Source organism: Chionomys nivalis, chromosome 2 (assembly GCF_950005125.1).
Source record: "Chionomys nivalis chromosome 2, mChiNiv1.1, whole genome shotgun sequence".
NCBI classification, from domain to species: Eukaryota; Metazoa; Chordata; class Mammalia; order Rodentia; family Cricetidae; genus Chionomys; species Chionomys nivalis.
In genome coordinates, this window is record NC_080087.1 from 15,274,684 (window position 1) to 15,293,996 (window position 19,313).

Consider the following 19,313-nt stretch of genomic DNA (forward strand, 5'->3'; position numbering starts at 1 on the left):
TTCCCTTTCTCTCCCTCCCTTCTTTCACTTTCCCTCTCCTTCACCTCTCCTCTCTCTCTCTCTCTCTCTCTCTCTCTCTCTCTCTCTCTCTCTCTCTCTCTCTCTCGTATGTGTGTATATGAGAGAGACAAAGACATACAGAGACAGGGAGAGGGACTATGGGAGAGCCAATATTGATAGCTCTCTCATAGGGGAACCGGGAATCGAGAGGGTTTTTCTAAGGTCTGGGGAGATAGCTTAGTCTTGTTGTGTTAGCATGAGGACCTAAGTTCGAACCACAGAAGCTGTATAAAAAAGTCAGGCACTGATGCACTTGTAACCCCAGCACTGGGGACAGGGAGAGGGCAGATCTTCAGGGCTTGCTGGTCTACTGCACTAGACTAATCTGCCAGCCTCATTTTTGAGTAAGAGAATCTGTGTCAAAAAAGCAGGTGGATAGCTCGTGAGGAATGACAGCTGAAGTTGACCTCTGCCCTCCTCACACATGCGTGCAAATACACACTCACATGAATATTCATGCAAATAAGAATACACCGACACACACACACACAGTGAGTTTTCCTAGTACATCTTGTCCGAGTATCCCTCTTACTGCAGTTGTTGGAGTCAGAGGCGAGAGTAGCCTTCATCAGGCAGATACCACTTGTCCCTGTTACTCTTCTATTTATTTATTCCTTTAGTTGACAAACCATATGCATAGATGCTCCTGTTTTGCCATTTACACTCATGCTGTGAAGCAGAAGAGGTAGGTCTATTAGATCTGTTTGAAAACAGACAAGACTGAAATCCTGAGATCTTGGGACCAGATTAAATTCACATGCACGGCTAATGTGTTACCAGCTGGAGAACCGGTCACTTGAGTTCACTTCGGTGAGATTTCCGCTGAACGGGAGGCCATCTGGTCTGTTAATTGTGGGTTTCGAGGGTCCTTTTGCTTGTTTTTGTGTCTTGGGGGGATGAGGTTTTGGCCCATGGAGTAAGAGCAGAGCATCAGCTGATCACAAAAACACAGCGAAACAGTGAGCACTTTCCAGGATGTTAAGGGGCAAATGTGAGAGCCCCCACTCCGGACAGTACCGGTTGTCGTTTCCAATCCCATCTGGCCCTTAAGCTGCAACGTGTTTTTAAAAAATGATGTCATCACCTTGTGACAGTAAAGCTGACCAGGTCTGCAGCAATACAGTTGGATGATTCCGGATGTTGTTTCAGTAGCTCATTTCCCGTCTTTGTAGCCGCAAAGTGACCGAAACAAAAGCATCCCTATTGGTTTTGGGTACGTGGTTGCAATTTTCCTGGATGCCCCGGACTTCCTGGCAGCAATCTAATTAATTCAGAAATGTGAGTAAAATAGGTGGTTTGGTTTAGACATGTCCCCAAATTGCAATATATTTTCCCTCTAACCCTGGCAGCTGGCATGGACAGAAAGATCTGAAAATATCATTCCATAAGGCTTGTTTGCAAGAAGCCCCACTACAAAAATGCTGCTTGGACAGCTGTTTAAGACACGAGCAGCCAAAGTGAACTTACTTGGCTCCTTCATTTTATATTTTTCTTTTATGTGTGTGTATGTGTGGTGTGTTCATATGTGTGTGTATGTGGGGTGTGGAAGCAAAAGTCAGAGGTCGACGAAGGTGTCTCTTATGATTGTCCACATTATTCTTAAGTTGGGGTCTTTTTCACTCAACCAGGGCCTTGTCATTTCTGTTAGACTGGCTGGCTAGTGAGCTCCAGGGATCTTCCTTATGTCCACCCCTCCCCGGTGCTTATCCTGCCCAGCTCTGGGCTTAAAGGAACACACCACAGTTAGTTTTTATTTGGTTGCTGGTGGAAGGAGGTCTGGACTCCAGTCCTCATATGGTAGGTACAGTGAGCACTTTACCTACCAAGCTGTCTCCTCAGTCCTTCGTTTTGTGTATTTGTATGTGTGTGTGTTTTGAACTAATGGATTGCATGAAATAGTGTATCTGACTTGATCTGTCGTTTATGAGTTCATACTTTCAAATCTAAATGTTTGTCTTGAGTTATATCATGAAAGTATAGAAATGACTGATTTTACTTTCCTGAGATATAGGATGAATTTTACTAGATTATCTTTAATCCTTGCTTTTCTTCCAGATTTGATACTCTTCTCATCCACGCTTGAGTCCTAGAGCTCTTTAAAACTTTAACTTCATCCATAATTTTAAAAAAATATAATGCCATTGAAGTGCAATTTTATACCATTTAATTTACCTGTGTAAATATACATGTCAGTGACTCTTAGGATATTGTCAGAGTTTTTTTATCCATAACTTGAGTTTATCTAAAACACAAACCCTCTGATTTGCTGTATGATCTAGACACAGTAAGAATACAGAGAGAACAGACGAGAAAGATGAACAGAAAAACCCTGTCCCTTCTCCAGGAAGTAAATAATGATCATTGTGGGGAAAGTTGCCAGTTTCATCTCAAAGGACTTCTTGGATATCTGACTGTTCTCTCAACATTTAGAAAAATACTTGGGCTGTATTAGCAGGTCAAGGATTGAACTGGACTTCCCGGTTGAGCTGAGAATTTGGGGGGTGTTACATATTCTCATAACCAGAGCATTGACTTGTTGCCTGTGCCTTTTCAGATGGGTCCACGCCTCTGTTCTGGAACTCTTCCCACACTCATCGACTCACCTGACTTTCCTCCCCCTAGCTAATAAAACAGAGTTCACATTTTCCATAGTTGTTTGCTGTTCTTTGGGATTACACATTAATCCTTCCTGAATAATCACCTTGAAGCAACTTAGTCCTCTTAATTGTGCTCAGGCATCTAAGGAATTTCAGAGTTGATGGTACAGTTGGCATTGCATTATACCAACAGCACACACTATTAACACACTTAAGCTTAATGCATCAGAAATGCTGTAGTTCAAATGAAATCATATCACCAAGCATATCTTAGTCCTAGTACAAGACTGATTTTTATAATGAGTAAAAAGAGTCATTCCCCTTGGGCTAGGGCATGGTGAAGCTGGATACAGAGATGACATCATCCTAGCTTTGCTGGGTATTTGAGCTATGTGCAATGCACTGTTACATATTTAATGATGGACTCAGCTTGTGTCTTTTGCCATGATGGGGAAAAGATAAAAGGGTTAATTGAATAAAATTATTAAAATGATAAAAATCACTTTGAAACCTTTAAAACTATAGCTTATGGAATTGGAATGAAAGACAGGATAACCCACCTCACCTCAGAACAGGTAGAGACATGATCTGAGGTTGTCTATTTTTCCCATGAGTTTCAACAACACCGTGTGGACCACTGGTTGTGAAGCTTCCATGGCAGAGGAGGAGGCAGAAGGTCCACATAGGCCAGCATAGCAATGCAAGGATTCCAGGAGGGTCTTACAGGTACACATGACACAATTAAGATGTTGAGCCTCTATGGGCTGCAGACACACATAGTCTCACTGGTTCCCAGACCATTTATACCCTAAGGAAGAGTCTGGGGTATAGAAAGACACTGGAAGGTGAAAGAGAACCTTGGATCTAATCTTGGCTCTCTGGTAACTAGCTCTATGACTTTGAAAATGAAATGGGACCATTGGAGAAGCTCTAAAGCATTCATGGACTTGCAACTTTTGAAAATAAATGTGGAATGCTCTTCCCAGAGATGGGAGGGTCTTCCAGAAAAACTGGCCCTGGGAAACAGAGGTCGGGATCCCCATTCTCTGACTGAATTTCAGAGTTTCCCAGGCAAATTCCTCACATCTTGGGGATTCCATTCCCTCACTCTTAGATCTTGGCAGCTACCATCTAGTTTTCTTTGAGTTAATTAGATGCTATTTGGAGTCTAACTAGATGGTTGCTTGGGACTGTAGTCAGCTTGGGCTGCGATCACAATGCCGTGGACATGGTGGTTAAACAGTCCCTTTTTCTCACTGTTCTAGAGACTGGGGCTCAGATGACAGTTCTGGATCAGGGTGCTAGGAGATGCAGCTTCCTGGTTTGTAGGAGCTGCCTTCTCTCTGTCCTTCCATGACCTTTCTTTGCTATGTGCATGTGGAGAGAGAGAGTTGTCTGTCTTACTTGTATTTTCCCCTTCTTCTCTTCTCTTCTCTTCTCTTCTCTTCTCTTCTCTTCTCTTCTCTTCTCTTCTCTTCTCTTCTCTTCTCTTCTCTTCTCTTCCCTTCCCTTCCCTTCCCTTCCCTTCCCTTCCCTTCCCTTCCCTTCCCTTCCCTTCCCTTCTCTTTTCCTTCCCTTCCCTTCCCTTTTCCTTCCCCCTTCCCTTCCCTTTTCCTTCCCTTCCCTTCCCTTCCCTTCCCTTCCCTTTTCCTTCCCTTCCCTTCCCTTCCCTCCCACCCCCTTTTGAGACAGGGTCTTTCTGTCTCTGTAGTCCTGGCTGTTCTGGAACTCCTCATGTAGACCAAATTGATTTCAAACTCACAGATCCACCTGCCTCTAACTTCTAAATGCTGGGATTAAAGATGTGTATCACCATGTCTGGCTTCTTATTTCTTTTTCAGTTAAGAAAGTGTAAAAACAAAACAAAACAAAACTCTTTCAGTCTAGGGATCGAAGCCAGGCCCCTGTGCATGCTAGGCAAGGGCTCTTCTACTGAGCTACACCCTCAACCCACCTTCCTCTTCATATAAGGGCATACATCCCACCATGGGGCTGCATCCTGCTGACTTAAACTAAAGCTAATTACTTTCCCCAGGTCCTGCCTCAAGATTGCATTATGTTTCGAGTTAGAACCTTAACATATGAATTGTTTTTTTTTTTTTTTGCGGTGGGGGGGGTGATGGGGAGGGGCACAGTCAAATTTTAAATCCTAACAAATACAAAATGGTAAAAAGTGAGGATTAATATTGTCTGTAAAACATTCTAATGATCTCTAAGTTTTTTTTCTTAACCTTCTAAACAATGTTATTGGTAACCTCTCTGCTTTCGGTTACTCTTTCCTACTTCAGACTCTGTGAGGATTTCCCCCTTCTCTCCACTGCTGTGGAGAGGCCTTCGTGAACCAGCAGCACCTTTTACTGTCCACTTAAACCATGTGTCCTTCCATTGAGTGGGCACCCGCTCTATCGTCATTCTGTTGCCATAACAAACTCCATGACCAACTTAAGAGAGAAAATAGCTTGTCTCAGTTTACAGGTCATAGTCCATTCTTGAGGGACGTCAGGACAAGAACTCAAGCAGGAACTGAAAGCGGAAGCCAAGGAGGAATGGTCCTTGCTCGTTGGCTTACAGACCCGTGCTTAGCTCACTTTTTCTATACAGTTCAGGACCATCTGCCTAGGGAATGATGCTGTTCATCGTAAACTTAGCTCTTCTTCATCAACTAACAACGAAGACAGTTCCCTACAGACATGCCCACAGGCCAGTCTGATCTGGGGTACTCTCCTCTATTGGGACGTCCTTCTCAGGTAACTATCTGGGCCAAGTTGACAGTTGAAAGTAATTAGGGAAGGGTCCTCCAAATATACTAATTTCTCTCCATAGTTTCAGCTGAAATAGGAACTCATGTTTGGACAGTCATCACCCTGTGCATGAATCTTTGCAATTGCATCTAAACTAGCTTCCTGCCTTCCAGAAGTGTGTTTCTTCTGTCCCTGCATCATGCCATAGAATATTAGCGTTTCCCATTAGTGTTGTGGATGCAGGATCTAGGAAACACTGTGTCTAATCTACTCTTTATAGACTTCAGTCAATGGGATCTTTCTAAGCAACTAGAATCATGGTTGTATTAGTTAATGGCTCTTCATGCTCTAAGGCTCAACCACAATTACTTAACCCAGGATGTCGAGTTCATCGTACCAGTTTTAGTTGATATCAGGTGCACCAAGCTGTGTTGGGAAAATATCCCTCAATTGCTTGTACTACTCTTTCAGCATGCGACTATCTTAGCTTCGAGACGAGCGCTTATGGAATTCTCCCTCATTGGAGCAGAAGCTGTCAATACACAGAGAGCAGAAAAAGAGAAGGATAGGAAGGAAAAGAACCCTCATGTTCCCCCTCACACACACACACACACACACACACACACTGTTTTACTGGCAGTAAAGAGGATGGAAAGAGAGAAAGGAGAAGTTTGTTAGCAAGGGAAGGAGGAGCAGCCATCAGTCGCAGAGAACACAGGGCTGTGTTCTGCAAGTGACACCGAGGTCAAAAGGGAAGAAGCTAATGCCACATCCTTCCCAGGACATAGCCCTAGAGATATGTGCTGTCTAGGAAATCTTCTCAAGTTTACCCATGTAGAACAGAGCGGCATCAACCACAGGGCCAATCGAGGCATTACAAGGACACCAGGCAGAGAAAACATCCAGGAGAGGCCAAGGCGAGGTGAGGAGTCAGCTGTGGAGACCTTCTGGTCTTGATCAAGCCCCAGGGACCGCGCCATACATTCCATCAACAGCTGACTGACAAGGACTCCGGAGCCACCCTGTGGGATCTGCGAGCATGTGTCTCCCCTTGACCATAGACACATCAATCACAACCCTTCCTCCCACACACCTGGACCTCTCCAAGAAGCAGCAGGGGAGGGGAAGCTTCCTTAGAGCCCCAGATACTTTTCCAAGGAAGACTTGGCAGTCCTTAGATGGTCTCTCTCAATGATTAGTCTGTGTTATGCTTTGAACAGACTTGAACATTAACTTGATGTGTTTTTCGTATTAATAAGCAGTTGGGGACTTAGGAAAAAGACCAAAATAAATAACAAGTTTCCCCACATCTCAGTTGGAGCGTGTGAGACATTTTGCAAGCTTGCTATGTTTGTGAAACTCAGAAAAGAGCCACAACAGTAGGGCCAGTGCATAACACTTTCCCATCCTACCCCCTTCCGTTTCTGTCAATGCTTGGGAAAGCTGGTGGGGAATGGAAGGCGAAGTGCAGACATTCAAAAATTTGGCAACTGATTAAACAACGCTCTGATGACGTAAATTTGACGAGAGTAGCTTTGAACTGGGTAAAGTGCAGCTTGTTGTAAGGCCGCATTATCAACCTAAAGATGGATCTTGCAGGTGGGTTTACCTATGTGGGACAAGAGGTTAGAACAGGATTTGCAGCTCAGGGTCAACCAATGGGAAGTGAAGATGCTGACTTGGACAGACTCTCCTCTGACGAAGAGTAAAAAGATGATACGTGGTTGGTGGCGACCAAAGGCCAGTGTGGAAAATGTAGGAAGAAGATGGTTGGTAAAATGGCTGGCTGGGGAAAAGCCAGGTAGTGTTGGTGATGGCAAAAAAAAAAAAAAAAAAAAAAAAAAAGAGAGAGTTTCAAAAGAGAGGGGTTTGGGGGTGTAGTCCTAGGTTTTGTACTCAGAATTGAAGAGAATAGAGGATGTGATGTCTCATGCCTCTAATTATAGCACTGGAGAGGTGGAGACAAGAAGATCAAGAGTTCAAGATCACCCTCAGCTGCACAGTGAGTTTGAGGCCAGCCTGAGCCACATGATTTCCTGTCTCTTAAAGAAAAGAAAAAGCAAAAAGTATATAACAGTTTGGGTTAGTTAGTTAGCTAATTTTTTATAAAAAAAAATTAAATACTCACCCTATATCCTATATGATATCAAGCTCTGTGGAAACAAAAAAGTGAAAAACTTAAGTTAGCCAAGTAGTTGAGAAGGAAGGCCCATGTGGCTTTGTCCACAGCGGCAGCAGTTAGGTTGCGGTGGTTGAGGAGGGGTGAAAGGAGTGTTCTTTGAATCAAGACTGTGAAAATAAGAATTCATAGTGGGACGAGAAGACGCTCTTGAGAGGTCAACGTGAGGGTTAGCATAAGTGGAGATGAATGAGCTCTCTCGGTGAGCACATATGGACTGGTTCCTCGAGCAGTTTTACTAGCCCAGCTCTTTCCAATGAGGGAGTCGGGCACACAGCATACTGAGAACACATACAGGAAAATTCAGCTAAACACTGGGTGATGGCCGGAAGGGACCTACTCTTCCTAGAGACCTGGTCTTTGGGTGGACGCAAGCTGAATCCCAGGGAAGGGGTAGGGATTGCTGCCTACACAGGTATGTTTGGGTGGAAACTCCACTTCACCCCCTCCTCTTTCTCTCCAAACCATGATCCCTTTTACTCCTCCCCCAAGCTGCTCAAGACCATGCTTACAGGGTATTTAAAACCTGTCCCATAGACCTGCCATGTGGTTCTCTTCCTCCCCGCCCCGCGACAAGATCATCTAGGAGTTGCTTTGTTTATCGAACCTGGACTTTTCAATTCAACCTGATCTAATTTATTGCTTTGGTGGAGAAACCCAATATCGGGGCACAGAAACCTTTCTATGTGGTGTGGATGCACAGGCTGAAGGAAGCTCAGTTGGTGGCCTGCAGGGAAGGAGAGGCTCTGAGGTAGGCTATAAGGGATGAGTTATAAGAGGTGGATAGAGGATGGGTTTAAACTTGTGAGCTCTTGCCAATGAAAAAACTTGTCTTAAAAGATGCTGTCTTCTGGCCTCGCCTGTACACAGGTGCCCATGCATCTGCTCACACACATATACATTTTAAAAAACTGGCTTTCTTTCTAGATGGTTTCCTTTGCTCATACATGGTAGCATCACTAAAATATGCTTTTATTTTCTTTTTAGTTGCTTTCACTAAGCAAATTAAATTTATTTAACTCCCTTAGTACCTTTATGTAAGAGGTGTGTTAAGCATTCTCATGTAGCCCCTAACAAAGGCAGCTACTTTGATCGTCGGTGATGCTGAGTTCACATCTCTTCTTTCCTATAAATTGCTGTAGCTTATTTTAGAGAAACAACTTGTGAAGTTTCCTCAAGTTCTGTTATTTTTTTCCTTTCCTTCCCTTTTAACACACACTTTCAGATTTAATTTGGAGACTTGAGACATCCTCATTTCTGCATGCATTAAGGTATCCTTAGAAAAGCTTTCTGCCAAAGAAATTAAAGATTGAGAATGAACTCAGGACCTTGGACTTGGACTTAACTTAGGAAACAATGCCTATTTTTGGTAAGTAGAAAAGAGATTGTTCACAGCGCAGGTCTTTTTGGCTTCTCCTGAAAAGTGATCTTTTTATTAGTATAATGATTAAGAGATTCTTAAGAAGAGAAGGGAGAATGATCTGCGAGAGTTGATGATACTGTGTGAAGGATATTCACGGTAGTGAGACACTGGCAAGTCCCTTGGCAGGTGGGAGACAGACAGACAGACAGATATACCATGTGGAGAGAGCTTGGGTATAGAGTTAATGGGAAAGGGGATTATGGAGTGAAGAGATAGATAGACAGATGAGAGAGAGAGAGAGAGAGAGAGAGAGAGAGAGAGAGAGAGAGAGAGAGAGAGAGAATGAGAGAAGGTACTAGATCATCTTGTCTCAGAAGGAAAGGTGGGGAGATTTAAGAGCTTGTTTCTTAAAGGGACAGGGTACCTGGTGACAGGAAAGGTCAGCAGAGTGGTAACAGTGTTTTCCTGCTGTAATGTACAAGAGTGCAGCTGTGTCTGGACGTCAACATCCTGGTTGCATCCTTGGCTTGAAAACATGACCAGAAAACAATGGAATTGATGTCCTGAGAATACGGTTCTCCAGACAGTTTTGCTGTGGCTCTCTTTATGATCCCTTCCTGGTCTCCTCTGTTCTGGACTATTCTTGTTCTGTTAGAGTGAAGTTGTATGATATTTATGTATATGTAAGAGCACCCGCATACATAGTTCTATGTTTAGTTAAGCATGTGATATTATAAGGACAAACCAAGTCTGTCAATGGCTGGCGTATATTTATTAGCTTACATTGTAACACTGCTAGGAGCATCTCAAAATGTCTTCTTGCTGTTTTGTGGAACGTGACCAAATCTACGGTGTAACCTATGGGAATATTAATTCAGATGGAATTCCCAGATGTATTACAGTTTCTTCCTTTAAAGTTGAAGAGTTTGTTGTTGTTGTTTGCCAATTTTTTCCTTATGAATCTTTATGATTAGGTTTTGCAATCTAATGAAATCATGAAACTTACAGAAAAATGAACAGAGCTGGGAACTATGTTAAGCAAGTTAACCCAAACTCAGAAGGATAAATATTGCATGTTCTGTCTTAAATGCGTGTACATTTGTCTCTCTCTCTCTCTCTCTCTCTGTGTGTGTGTGTGTGTGTGTGTGTGTGTGTGAGTTCGAGTCTAGGCCGTGTAACCAGAAATGGACGAGCAAGAGAGAATAAGGGAGTTGAAGAAGGCGGGGGGTAATAAAACACACGTGACAGCAAGGCAGCATAAATGGGGCAAGGGATACGGAAGAAAAGGGGTACAGGGGAGCAGCAAGAAACAAAATGACATCTGAAAAGGTCACAGTGAAGCCGAATGCATAAACAAATTAAAAAACATTTTTTTTTTTTTTAAATTTCGCTTTCTGATCTTCACCAAATCACAGTTGAACACACAAATGATAGCCTGGTAACCGTTGTAAAGGGCATAGACATGGGATGGGAGATGAGGGATGGATAAAAATCCTGGGAATGTAGATTCCGGGCCAGCAGGAGATGAATTCATTCTGTCTGGCAGGGTGACTGTGAGAAAGTTTGTGTAGAAATCAGGGAGTCATGAAATATCTGTGATTTGGAGAATCTCAAGTTCTAATATGACCAAAGATACAGCTCCCGTGGATGGGACACACAGAAGAGAAGGGACATGGCGTTTTGAAGTCAGCTAATGCTTCCGTCGGGAACTCACCGTGAACACTCAGTGCCAGCCAGCTCAATTCTTTTCTCATTACCAGGAGCCACGCAGGCTGAGGCTGAGGGAATGAAAGGGACTGGGCAAGGGTTTGCAAATGTCCTTTAGTTTTCTCTGTAGATTCCAGCCTTATTCAAAGCCTGGGACACCAAGACACCCAGAGCAAAACCAGTCAGGACAAGAAGGAAAAAAAAAGTGGAGGTTTTCCTCATCCTTCCTCTGTGCTTGAAACTGAGAGACGTGGAATCTAACTCCAGTTCTGGCTCTAACAGTTTCGGGAAAATCATTAACCTACCTATGGCTCAGATGCTTCAGTTGTAAAATGAGAGGGTTAGCCTGAATCAGTGGCTCTCCAATGTTAGTATGCATCCGAATCCTATGTGGGGGGTAGTGGCAGCCCCTGATGTTCTGGCTTGGTTGGTCCAGGTGGGCCTGAGAATTTGCATGTCTAAGCCTGTGCATTGTCTGAAGATCACATCAGTGAACTAGTGACCCGGAGATGCCTTTTCCTGTGCAAAAAAAGTCTTAATCTTCTTACCTTAATCTTCTTTTGCAGAAGGATGTTTCCCTCTCTTGGCACTGGCAGAGGCTGGGCCAGTGAGATGTGTGTTAATGAAACCAAGCTTCATGAGGTCCTTCAGGAGGAGACGCAGCTTTAATAAATACGCTATTGTTATGTTGTAAGAGGAATTAACTTGTTCGGCAAACCAAAATGTAGGACTAAATTGTACTGCATAATATTGGAGGTTTCTCAGCAAGGCCTTCTGATGGAAGGCAGTGCCCAGACAGACCAGACAGACCTTCTGGTGGAAATGAGGGTCATCAGGAAACAACAGCCGGAAGGACAAAGCACGAAATCAGAAAACACAGAAAGAGAATTTCACAGAGCCGTCGCCTAAAAAATTCTTGGGCCAGAGTTTTTAGTGGTATTACATTTTTTTTTAAAAAAAAATAGATTTTATTATAAGAAATCTTGCAAACAAATAAAAACATCACATACCAAAATTGACCAGACCCCAGATGTATACAACGGAATGAACTTACATTAAGATTGCGTTGGATGCACTTTCTCTGTTAAGATGCTCTGAAGCTGTAATTTTAACTCAACTTCTTGATCTTTCATACAAACATACTTAGTTGTTTTATTGTATTCGAAGGAAGCCATTAATTAAATGGGGAATTGCAGACAAATTATTTCTCCCTCATTGTAATTAGAGATCAGTTTTGCCTGTAGTTCTCTTTCTTTGGGAACTCAGGCCGGACGAGATCAGCTGTCTGTCTTGGGCTTCTGACATGCACTCACACTATGTATTATGTCACCTAATTGTGGAATGTGCCACTGTGTTTTTAATCACTGTCTACTTTCAGCCAAGTTCTGAGAATCAGTATCCCTAAGAGATAGAACAAGCTTTTTTGTCTATTTCCAAAGGAAGTGCATTTTAGATGGAAACCTACGTCCTCGGCATGTACTATATTATTTTCTATTTCTTTAATTTAAAAAAACGACCCCAAATTTGATTAAGCCACTGAAAAGGAGATAACTTGATTTTCTGTTATAAATGTCTAATCTATCGGAAATCTGCTTCTGTCTCAGTGACATACGACCCCTGTAAAATGCAGATTTTTCACAGAAAGGAAAAAGACATCAGGGCTGGCTTTCCCTTGGCTGTAAAACAGGAATGAAGCATTTTACCTTGTTTTTTACCCAATACAGGGGACAGGAGGGCTGGCTCCCTCCCCCCAAAAAAGAGTCTGCTAGATTACTTAAGGGCCATCTGGGAAACTTGTTATTGGCAGATAGCCGGTGAATGTCCCGGGCCCCCAGAGGCCAGAAGGGCACACCATTGTCTGCATGGTGCCATAAAGGGACCTCCACAGCTGGTGTCCAGGTCACAGGGCTCTGAAAGAAGGACTAATCCCCCTCTTTTTTTTTCCTACGTCGGGTTGATTTGTGGCATCATCTGGTGGCTTTGTTTTTGGAAGAAATTCTTTCACAAATAGAAACGCAAATGAACTCAGCACAGCCACAGTAAAACACGCAGGCAGTAACGAGCGAGCGATGGTGTGGACGGCGAGAAATTGGAACCCTAAGTGGAGCAGCTAGCTGGCTTTACCAAGCCTGGCTGCTTCTTGCTCTGGTTAACCACAGAGTTACCAGAGAGCCAGCTGCAGAAGTTGCTCGATATGTGTTGAATAAATCAGTGAAGCACAGGTGTACCACTGCTGTTCATCCTCCCTCCAGAGTTATCATTCCCTGCTGGAAATTCTGGCTTACCTCCCCACCACCTCCGCCAGGGACCTAACATTAGACACTAAGCTTCTTTGAGCTCATTCTACCCATCTGTGTATAAGAATTATAAGAATTTTGATAAGTAAAGACTTATTAAAAGCAAAGAAACCCCACTTAAATTTTTTTAAGCAAGCCCTGCACAATACTTAATGGCATGAAATATGAATGTGTTAAATGTAGATTTTTTAAAAATATTTCAAGTTGATACATTTTTTGGCCATCTTCTTATATAGCCTGGGGTATCTTCAAACTCAAGAGCCTCCTGCCTCAGCCTCCCAAGGGATGGGATGATACGCATGCAACAGCACACATGTGCGCCATGCCTCTGGACTTAAATTTCTCTTACACTTAAGTTCTAGACAACACTTTAGTTAAAAACGTTTAACATCTTCTGGTAGAATGAACTAGAGCTGGGGAGGTGGGGTTATCATTCCAGGTAGTCTATCCTTAGATTTACTGATCCTAGCGAATGTTCGTCAGATTAAGATGGGCAGCAGGACAAGACCAGCCAACTTCAGGGGTCGTAAGGTCACTTCCCTTTGACTCACTCTAGCGAGGAGACTTGGTGAAGCCTCTCAGAAGGTGATGATACAGTAGAGATGCTTTCGAGGGTGGCACCAAATAAAACCAGTGCCAGGGAGGGTGTTTCTACATGCCTGTCACACCCACAGAGAAAGTGTATTGGCCACCAATAGCTGCCAGAGGGACATGATTTGTGGCCAAGGAAAGGCTAGAGGTCTGGTGGCCAGGGGACTGGTGTTAGAAAAATCACGGTTGTGGTTTTTGTCAGCAAATTTTAAAAATCTCTTGTAGAAAATAGCCAAAGCTAAGGTTTGCTGCTGTGAAGAAATTTATTATAACTACAGAATATTTAGATAATTGTTTACTGTGTATGTGTGTGTTTCTCTTCATTTTATAGTCCAATATTGGGATAAGGCAACAAATGTCAATATTATCCTTTTAACATAAAAATAGAAGTGGTATTTTCATCACTCTTCCATCAGATCCCAAATTTCAGCACTTGCTGTCTTTATATGAAGAGCTAAGAAATTCCTTATAGGCATACAACAAGATTAATTCTGGACAAGGCAGACAAAGAACCAGTTAAGTGACAGCCTCTTCATAATAAAATTTATTTAGCATTTACAGAATCCCTTATGGGTATTTTTACATTTAATAAAGAAAATGAGTACACCAAATAAAAATATTTGGTGTGTGTGTGTGTGTGTGTGTGTGTGTAAAATCTTATATATGTTAGGCTTATCAACCAGTTGATCCTTGTCACGTTGTATAGATCCGGAAGTCTTTCTTCCCACTTTCTCTAAAATCTTAACAAATTCATCTTATTCTTGCTACTCAACACAGCTAAGACTTTCTGCAGCCAGACCAGGGCTATGCTGCAGCAGCCATGCCATGGTGCTACCTAGCCAGTATCTCCCCAGCTGCTCCAGGCTCCTGCCCTCCCAGGAAGGAGGAAGCCAGTTTTGAGAGCAGCTTTTCACAGTCTTCAACATTCCCTCTAGGATCTGCACAGACCTGCATTACAAAACCCTCAACTCTTGTTTAACTTTACCTGTCTTCCCCACTCCCAACTCACTGAGCTTACTCTCCTATTTATTCACAAAGAGCGTTTTATGACTTATGTGTTGTGACCCACACTCCCTTTCTTTGTTACTACACGAGAGTGAATCTACTGTTTTAGAAGTGGGCAGAGAAGAACTTGTGGTTGGAAAGGAACTTTAATGTTTAAAAACGAAAAGCAAAGGAATGCACAGAACAGCTCTTATTTTAATTAACTTCTTAATATAGGATCTGCTACTTCAAACTGATCGTCACTAAATCTGTTCAGCAGATGTTAACAACACACTGTAATATAAGCAGTCCATGTTGGCTGGTTTTATGTCAGCTTGACACAAACTCGAGTCATTTGAAAGGAGGCAACCTAAATTAAGAACATGAGTCCATCAGATCCACTGTAGGGCATTTTCTTAATTAGTGAATGATGTTGAAGGGCCCAGCCCATTGTGACTGATACCATCCCTGGGTTGGTGGTCCTGGGTTCTATAAGAAAGCAGGTTGAGCAAGCAATGAAAAGCAAGCCAGTAAACAGCACCCCACCATGGCCTCTGCATCAGCTCCTGCCTCCAGCTTCTGTCCGAGTTTGAGTTACTATTCTGGCTTCCTTCAATGACGGACTACACTATAGAAGTGTAAGCCAAATAATCCCATTCCTCCCAACTTCCTTTTGATTATGATGCTTCATCAGAGCAAAAGTCGCTCTAACTAAGACAGAAATTGGTACCAGGAGCTAGGCACTGCTGCAACAGATCTATTATGTTGGGTCTTGGAAGGATTGTGGAGAGACTTTGAAACTTTAGACTAGGGAGCCATTGGCTGTTCGAAAGCTGATGAGCTGTTCTACGGGAGATTGGATGGTCAGAGTATTGAAAGAAATAAAGATGATGGACGCGTGGGCTGTGAAGTTTCAGAAGGAAGTTCAAAAGTCACTTAAGGGTGGCTTGAATTAAGGTTGTTGAATAGTTTAAGAATTTGTGCTTCTGGTAAGCTGGAGCTAAAGAATCACCTGTGATTAACAAGAGATCAGAACCACTGAAGTGAAACCTTTGCTTTACTGGGTCAGTTGGTGCTGGTCTACGGGAGCTGAGGAATTAGTGCTGACCAAAAAGAGATCAGCATCACTGAGGTGAAGTCTTTTGGGAGGTTATTTCATGAGAGACAGCATACAGAACCCATATTTAAGAGGTGGCCAAGGTTGTACCTTGTAATGCCACCTGAACTTGGTGGTGTAGGAGTCACTTGGGTGGCACTGGTTTTGAAGGCATGAAAGGGTTATGGAGAACAGATGGGGCTTAGAACCATGAGAAGTCAGGAAAAGCACATTGGAGAAGGTGTAGTCTCAGTGGGTGCTGAAGCCTCAAAATTGAAGGGGTCTTGGAGAGAAGTTGAGTCTTGACACCATGAAGAGAGCTCAGGAGAAGCTATTGGTGAAAGTGCAGCTTGTTTCAACACAGACCCCAGCGATTTGGAGATGCCAGTACCATGGAATAGCCATCAAAAGCAGCAACAGTGGTGGAATGGAGCCAGCTGGATCCTAGAAGACAAGCTGTATGTACCACAGTGGGAAGAGCCAGAGAAGAGACCCAAGCCATTTAGAGGAGCCCAGAAGAACACGAGTGAACCTTAGCTATTGGACATTGAGTTATTTACACAGTTGGAGCTTGGTTTTGCTTTGATTTGATTGTGAATGTGCCTGATTCTTTCCTTTTAGAGTAAGAAAGTATCTAAGTATGTATTTTCAATTTTAGAGGAGTCCACAGCTGAGAGACTTTGAATTTTTAAAGAAATTTAAAATTGTACAAAGACTTTGGATTTTAATAGAGACTGAATGTTTTCAAGAGGCTGAATTTTAAGTATTTTTTTTTTTGGAAGATTATGAGACTTCTAAAATTTGGAAAGTTTATAGTGTAATGTTGCTATTCATGTGTGATTTTGGGAATGAACAAGAAAGGAACGGTTATGGCTTAACCTTTTGTGTGTTGAGTTGACAAGAGGTCAACTGCCTTGTTCTGTGTCCCTTCTCTTCTTAATCTAAGACTTTTTAATGAAAACCCAAATGTAAAACCCTTTGTTCTGTAGGCCTGTAGTGTGTGACAAGCTGGGTGAAGGGCTGATGTCTCCTTCTGTCAGACCTAGCGTGCTCACGCCACAGGCTCCTTGCCCTGTGCTCTAATGACTTTGTGATCAGGGATGGGCTTTATTTATTTTTGAATTCCTCCTAGTTTTTAACATGCCACATGAATTATTAGGGAGAAAATCTCTCTCATCACTGTTTTGTTTGCTCATCCATTAGAGAATAGTTTTAAAAACTGGTTCATATTACTGTCAGCATACACTCATCCAGATTCCATCATCATGAACAAACATCCAGAACAATCTGCCCTTATTCTCCTCTCATCCAACACAGCTTCACCAGAGATGTTGGATGCTGAGGAGCATGGACATGTGTACACGCGTACACACACACACACACACACACACACACAGATGAGAGACAGGCAGACGGATAGACAGAAACTAGACACATAGAGACACAGGCACACGTATGCATATAGACAGACATACAGACACACACAGAGACACAGACATACATACACACATATATAGTTACATGGAGACACAGTACACATATATACACATGTATACATTCATATACATGTACACATATGCAGATAGACACACACACACATACTGTCTTGCAGACTTAGTGGCTGTATCGTGGTCTTAGTATTGCTTCGAACAGGGAGCTCACGGTCAACGGGGTCATAGGTGACATAAGCCCCTGCTGTACCTGTTAGCTCCAGTCAAAGAAAAGAGAGTGAGGTCACACCATCAAACAAGCAGAATGGCTGCTGCAGAGGGACACAGTGGTTAGGCACAGGTGTTTTGCATTTTATGTAAATGACCATAATCGTCATTATGTTTTTTATCAGGAAGACTCACAGACTTATTCCTGTCTTCAATGTATTTTGAATCAGACCCAGAATGCTCCCTCAGAAACTTGCCGTTCCTTTCTGTCCTTATATTCACCTCCAATCCCATCACCTACTGATCTCATTCCCTCCCAGGGGATCTGAGAGCCTCGTACCTTCCCATACGTATGCCGACCCTGGCTTTGCTCATGACCCGTCTTCTCTGTCTTCCCACACTGATCCTCTGCCACACACGTTGCTGGACCTTGGCGTCAGCTCCAGACCTGTAGAGGATCTCAGACTGAAACAGTAGAGCATAACCCCGTTAGATGAGAAGCTATCAATGCTGAAAAAGATGGAGGTCAGAGTTCCCCAGTGGCCATATGAAATTACTAGTTTCTGTGAAGGTAAAGAGCTGCCTCTCAGACTCCTTAAGCTGTGGCCGGGTGTGCTGGTGAATGAGAGTGCGGAAGGAGACAGCCAGAACAGCCATCAGCCTGGAGCTTCAACCACTGACCCAAAGTGGGGTCCCTCACCTGGCTTGCTGTGAGGAAACCGAGTGTCGGGGGGCATCCTGACACCCCTACCAGCGTATGCTCAGCATCATGGGCAGACTCCACACTGACAGAGGTTGTAGAATTGCAGAACAAATTTCACCCAAAGCTACAAAAATTTCAGAGGGCTGCCTTGTGTGGTAGGTAGATTGTCAACCCCATTTACGAAGGAGTGAACTGAGGGTCAGTGAGAAGTGGTGTGTGGTACAGTGGAGATCCTAATGCTACCAAGTGGCTAGGCCAGACCCCCGACTCATGTCAAGACAAAGAGAAGGCGGGGTCCTGGGGAAGCAGTGAGTTTTGGGTAGAAATGGGAGGACAGTTGGAGAAGAAGCAGCTGAAAGTGAGGGAAAGCGAGGGAAAGTGAGGGAAAGAGCATGACCAGGCCCCCACACCGAGTCTTTCTCACCTGCGTGCACTCGTTCCATTTACCTATGAACAGTTAGTGACAAGTTGCGTCGGTCATCTGGGCTCTTGAAGGGTTCTTTTCCACCTCAAGAACTGCTAACTTCAAGTTGGAAAACTTGAGAAAAATTTAGTCCGATTTTCTGGCATCCCTTCTGGTCCTGGCTTCCAGCTCTGTTTATAAGGAACGCGGAGGGCTGCAAAATCCTTCAAGGGCGCCACATCTGGCATCAAGTCCCACTTTCTCTAAGAAACCCCAGTTAGCTTTCTTGCACTTTGAATAGCTGGGTTCTAAGTTCTGTTGTCTTTATTTTAGTGTCGCCTGTAAAATATTCTACAAATGACTAAATATTGAACGACTTCTCTCTTACTTCTGTTCTTTCCTAATCTAAAGCCTGAAAAGCGCCCTTGGGAAAATGGAATAAAAGTCTGTTGTTTCAGCTGGATGGTAGTGGGGCAGACATTTAATTCCAGCACTCAGGAGGTAGAGAGAGGTGGGCATCTTTGAGTTTGAGGCCAGCCTGGTCTACAGAGCGAGTTCTAGGCCAGCCGGGGCTACACAGTGTCTAGGAAAACAAAACAAAAACTGTTGCTTTGGAACAACAGAAAGGAGAGGACAGCTGTTATTTGGAGCCCCTCCCCGCTTGCTCTTCACTCTTACTGTGTGGTTTTAAGGTTGAGATTGTTTTCCTGAAGGGAGAGTCAGGATGATATTGGTCCACAAGTCACCAAGTCAGTGGGTTTTCAGTGTTTAGTTCAGTGATGTTACCATGATGTTAAAACTGACGAAGGACCCAAAGAGCTTTTGTGTGGACTGATGTGGCTTATGGCTGACAATATTGCCCTAAACAGAAACTAAAACTGAGAAATTTATGAAATACTTATGACTTATTAAAATCTCTGTAATGATGTTGCAG